Source organism: Hydra viridissima, unplaced genomic scaffold, assembly GCF_058129835.1.
Source record: "Hydra viridissima isolate aposymbiotic clone 2 unplaced genomic scaffold, HvirCarnegie_v1 scaffold_2, whole genome shotgun sequence".
In the NCBI taxonomy this organism is placed as follows: domain Eukaryota; kingdom Metazoa; phylum Cnidaria; class Hydrozoa; order Anthoathecata; family Hydridae; genus Hydra; species Hydra viridissima.
The window spans coordinates 4,009,402-4,015,401 of NW_028324301.1; positions in this window are offsets into that span (position 1 = coordinate 4,009,402).

Below are 6,000 nucleotides of genomic sequence, written 5' to 3' on the forward strand. Positions count from 1 at the left end.
CAATTAGTACCCATGAAATTGATTGCATGATCAAGATGTAGACGACTCCAAGGGCGTTCTGGTAGCATCCATGGATGGACTGCTGGTTTTGATGGAAGGTTCTGATTTTCCGCACAGGTAGTACACTGGTGTGCTAGATTAGTGATAGCTGAATCAATGCCTGGCCAATATACGGCAGATCGTGCGAGTTGTTTCATTCGTTGAATGCCGAAATGACCTAGGTGCAGTATCTTCAAGACTTGATCTTGAAGAGTTTTGGGGACGACAACACGTGGACCATAGAACAAGCATTTGCCTGAAACTGAGAGAGCTTCGGAAAGTTTTTGGAATTCCCGTATCTCGTCATTATTGTCGGATTCGACCCAACCATCTCGAACATTGCGAATAACTGCAGCGATGACAGGATCTTTGCTCGACTCGCGGACCAAGATATTCGGATCATGCATATTGATTTGACGACTAACGGTTTTCACCGCACAAATCATTAAATTTTCTTCACTACTTTCCTCCCCATCGAAAATGCGATCATGGTCAACCGGTAATCGACTGAACGCGTCAGCGTTGCCGTGTTCAGCTGTCTTACGAAACTCGATTTCATAATTGTATTGGCTAAGAATTAAAGCCCATCGAGCCAGTCTATTTGCTGCCATAGCTGGAGTAGCCTTTGTTGGACCAAATAGAGCCAGTAGTGGTTTATAATCAGTGACGATGGTAAAACGACGACCAAAAAGAAATTGATGAAACTTTTTTAAGCCAAAAATTATTGCCAATGCTTCTTTGTGAATTTGACTGTAGCGACGTTGACAATCAGTCAAAATCTTCGATACATTTGCAATTGGACGTTCAGAGCCATCTGCTAATCGATGAAACAATATGGCACCAATACCAACTTCTGAAGCGTCTGTTGCCATTCCTAACGGTTTCGAAGGATCGAAGTGAGTAAGAACTGAATCAGATGATAACAAATGTTTCACAGCTTCAAAAGCTGACTGTTGTTCGGATGTCCACTGCCATGACACATCTTTCTTAATTAGACGATAGAGCGGGTCTAATGTCATAGACAAATTTGGAGGAAGAAATTTGCCGTAAAACTGTACTTGACCAAGAAAAGATCGCAGCGTATTAACGTCCTTAGGAACTGGCATAGCCAAAACAGCATCAACTTTGTTACCTTTAGCAATACCTTCCGAAGATATTATATGACCAAGATATTCGATCGAAGGACTAGCGAAAATACATTTTTCTAGACGACAGCGTAGTCCGTTTTTGCTTAGTCGTTGTAGAAGACCACGCAAGTTGGAAATGTGATAGGCTGCGTTGTTGCCACTGACGAGAATATCATCGAGATAGACAGCTACACCAGGTAGATCACTTGTTAATTTATCCATTGTCTCTTGAAAGTACCCCGGTGCTGAAGTGATTCCAAATGGAAGACGTAGCTGAAGAAGTACATCAGTATGTGTACTGAGAGCCAGTCGTCTCTGAGAAATTGGACCCAAACGAATTTGATTATAAGCGTCAGCCAGGTCAATTTTTGTGTATCCATAACCGCCATGCAGTTTACGCAACAGGTCTTCTGGCAACGGCATTGGGTAGCGATGAGGTTCTAGCTGAGTATTAATGGAGACTGAATAGTCGCCACAAATTCGAATCTTTCGTTTTGTTTGTCCCGGAAGCGCGGTCTTTTGAATAGGAACCACAGGTGTACCTTCGTCGTTGAATTGAGTACGTTTCCAAACACCATGCTTGATACCAGCTTCGTAAGCGTCAACCAGATCTTCTTGAATAGCGAAAGGTACAGGTCTTGGACGGCAGAAGATAGGCTTGTAGTCAGGCTTGAATTTTATTTCAAGTTCAAAGTCTTTCAAACAACCCAATTCTGGTTTAAACAGGTCTGGAAACTCAGAACACAGAATTCTGCACCTTTGTTGGAGATCTGTGTCAGGTTTGAGATGCTCAAAGACCTTAGCAACAGTACTCTTGGATGATTTCTTAATCTTTTCATCAACTGAAAGATCAAGTAGTCGAATACCCGATCGGCCAATAAGATTTAGTCCAGGAACAGAAGTTACGTGGAACCAGATCTTGCAACAGGTTGTTGGAGCTTTAACTGATAATTCAACTTTCCCTAGTATCGGAAGTTGATGCTTGCTTGCTGACTCGAATTGTAAATCCGACGATTGAAGATGTGGTTTACCCAAACTTTGCCATAAAGTATGGGTGATGAAATTGGCGGGAGCTCCAGTATCGAGTTCGAATCTTATCGAATGCCCATTGATTTGGAGATTTTGTGTAATTTCATCATCAACATTGATTTGGTTGACTTGGTGAAGTGCTTTAGTCTGTCCATAAATGAATATAGGCTTGACCGTCTTTCGGGATTCAGCTTTTTTCTTGAAACAAACTGCTTCAATGTGACCATTTTTACCACAAAAATTACATTCGGCGTCCTTGAAACGGCAATTTTTGCGTTCATGGGTCGATTTGCCACAACTTCTACAAGCGGTTGACTCAGTCTGAGATTTGTTTTGTCGAGGAGCTGAGGATTTGGATTCCGATTTATGTTGCCCCAACTTATTGATTGGGAGAGACATCGGAGACTTTGAGGGACCAACGGCAGTTTCCTTGGCTACCTTGGCGGCCTCCTCGGTTTCGGTTGCTATTTCTACCGCCTTGGCGAAAGTTAGATCTTCATTTTTGCACTTGAAAAGAGCTTTGAGCACTGCTTCATTTTTAATAGAGCAGATAAAATGTGTTCGAAGAGCTTCATCCAGTGGATTTGTGATGTTAGCAAAGTCGCATGTTGCAGCCAATTGTCGAATTCGAGCAACCAGTTGTGGAATAGATTCACCTTGATTTCGACCAATGCTTGACCAAAATTTGAATCTTTCACGAACAAGAAATTTGGTTGGATTGTATTGTTCTTTCATGAATTGAGCAATTTGATCATACGAAAGATGGTTGACTGTCAAAGGAGTCTCTTGTTGGCTTGCAAGATTGCACAACAGTTTGTAGATGACTGGAGTTTGACAACTGAGAAAATAAGCAGCTTTGTTATTTCTTGTTATACCCCGAGCTTTAGCGAATGTTTCGAATCTTTCCTGATAGTCGACCCATAATTCAGCTGTTGAATCAAAAGCAGCAAAATCTTGAGTGACCTTTGATTCATTGGCTTCAAGCAGTTTGACAATGGCGTCTTGTTGCTCTTTGATTTGTCGCTGTTGTTCGGCTAGTTGTCGTTGACTAGCTTCTTGCAGCTTCTGCATTTCTGCCAATATCGCTACCAGAGTAGCACCGTGTTTTTCTTCCATGAGTAGTTTTTAGAAAATAGAGAGATCTTCGTCGCCAAAACTCTGTTATGTTTCTTAACAGATCCAAAGAAAAGTTCGATTTCAGTAAAGCTTTTATTTTTGATTCAAGAATACCAATACAAAAACAATAATATCACAAACTTAATATTTATAGTAAAATAGAAAGTTCCTAGAAAGATACAGAACATTCTGGAACGTTATTATATATCTAGAGGGTTCTATGGAAGATTCTCGAATGTTCTGTTGTATCTAGAAAGTTCTAGAATGGACCGTAACAAGTCGTATACATGTGCTTGACCCATTTCATCAAATCTAATCGTATACTTTCTTCCCCACTCGTCATGTGCAGTAAATTCGCATCCAGCCGCATGAATTTCTTTTTCTTCATCAAACAGATGCGCACGACCCATGGTATCAAATTCAATCACATACTTCCTCTCCATCTTTTTATTTATGCCAAGAATTTTATTTAAGTCAATTTTTTAACATGTTAAAAGTTAAAAAATCAATTTTGCTGCTTTTTACGTTTTTCAAGCTTTTCAGAATTTAAAAATTCAATCTTGATTCCATTATCCACCTTTCCATCTCGACGCTCTAAATATCTCCATCCACGTCCAGTTCCTGCCATCGCTTTGTAAAGAGACTTGTATTCAGTCACCTCACCCGTTTCAATGTTGGTTATTCTCACAGTGATGGGCTTTTTCTTAACAAAACGAAGCCATTCCCATTTTGGATCGGTTGGTTTCTTTTCCTTTATTTCACGTATTTTCTTTTCTTTTGCTCTTTCTAAAATCTCATCTTTACTGATTAAATTATTTTCAACCGCAAGCATCATCAACGTTATTAAATCGTTTGCTGTTTTACTAACACCGTTTTCATTCAGCAAATTTTTCAAATACGATGTTGTATATCTCATTTTATTATACCAAGATTTTTTTTAAGTCAACTCAACTTTTCCTGAAAAGACATCTTAATAAACTTAATAAACAGCAGTCATGTTGGTTCCATCTGAAACAAATTTAAGCAGTTTGTCAGAAATAACCACTGCAAAAATAACGGTATTTGCAATAGTTGAAGTTCGAAATTTAAGGTTTACCACTAATTCAGCTGTTTCCGACGTCATTCTTTCTTTTTGCTTGCTGATATCCACAAAGAACAACGGATATAATTTTATATATTCAAGCAAGCTTAACCCAGATTGACAAACAAGTTCATTTGTGCCGTAATATTTTTCATCAAAAGAGAACGCATCTGAATAAGCCATAACCACTTTCTTTTCTCCAAAATTCAAGTCGTAATTGTAATTTGGATACTTTATTCCATTAACAGTCACGTAAAAATTGCTAACATCACAATGGTCGAATAGTGACGGATTAACTGTTTGACTGGAATTTCTGTTTGTCTGAAGTCCGAACAAGATAAATCTTGGAATGCTTTTGTCAGTGACTCTTCCAAGCGACCATATAAATTCTGTTTGACCGGCTGGAATAAGCCGTCTTTCACATTTGTTTGATTTATAAGCCACTTGAATGGGAATTTTTTGAGCCATTAAATTCATGAATTCAGTCTTTTTCGAAATATCTAATTCAACGCGAGGCATATAAAGTCTGAATTTTTTAAGGTTGATCATTCCTGCACTAACGCTGTCCGCTCTATAAATCGCATCATCACATTCTTTCTTTGTAAAGGTGATGGTATGCCTAAACCCATAAACAACTTTGTCATAGGTTTCGCAAAATCCAAAAATGTGCTTCAACGGAATTTTAAACGAAAAAGCTCCAACGGATGTAGTGTCTGCAAACAAGTGGTAACTCGTCTAACATTGAATCCTGAATTTCCAACAAGATTTGACGTATCCATATACTACATCTGTTTTAATCCATCAGCAAACTGAAATCCATAAGGATATTTCATCAATCCAAGTATGGTGGTGGCTGGACCTGGATACATCACTCTTTCCACTTGCTCTCCCGACAAGTCATAAGTCACATCATTAAACAAATACAACAAAGCGTTGTTCACCAGTGCAATGTTGTCTTTAGCATCGTAAAAGGTTCCATCGCTCTTTTTCAACACTCCTTCAATAAGAATGTAAGCCTCTGATGGTACTGTTTGAATCGATTGACAGTCAATCTCAAAAGTAATCGTGCCTGAAGAATTTAAATCGAGATTGGTTGGAAGATACTCAAAAAAATCAACTTTTTCAATACCAATATCATACTCTGGGTTCTCAGTAACTCTTAATCGCTCAGTACTTATCATTTTTTATATGATAAAAAATTATTTAATTCATTTAAATGTCTCTCATTGCAAGACATTGCAAGTTTATAACAAGTCATCGCAACAGAATGCTATCTTCATACTATTTTCATGCCCTGCCCTATTTTCACCAGGTCTTGAATTCGAATCGCGTTCTTTTTAGACATTTTCTTACTTTGAATAGATGAACCAGTCTTTAATTTCTCAATGGTCTTTTTACCTTTGTCAATAGCCACGTCTTTAGCAGCGGAGATGGCTGAAAGGGCTAACTCTGTCCCAGCAGATTTTGCAGCTGTAATCGCTTCTTGTCCAATTTTGCTTGTTGCAGCATTTTTAAGCAAATTCACTGTTGCTTTTGTAACACTTGACGCAGCTGCTCTTTTTATGAAATTTTTAATCATGTCTACAATACCACCTCCACCAACAACGT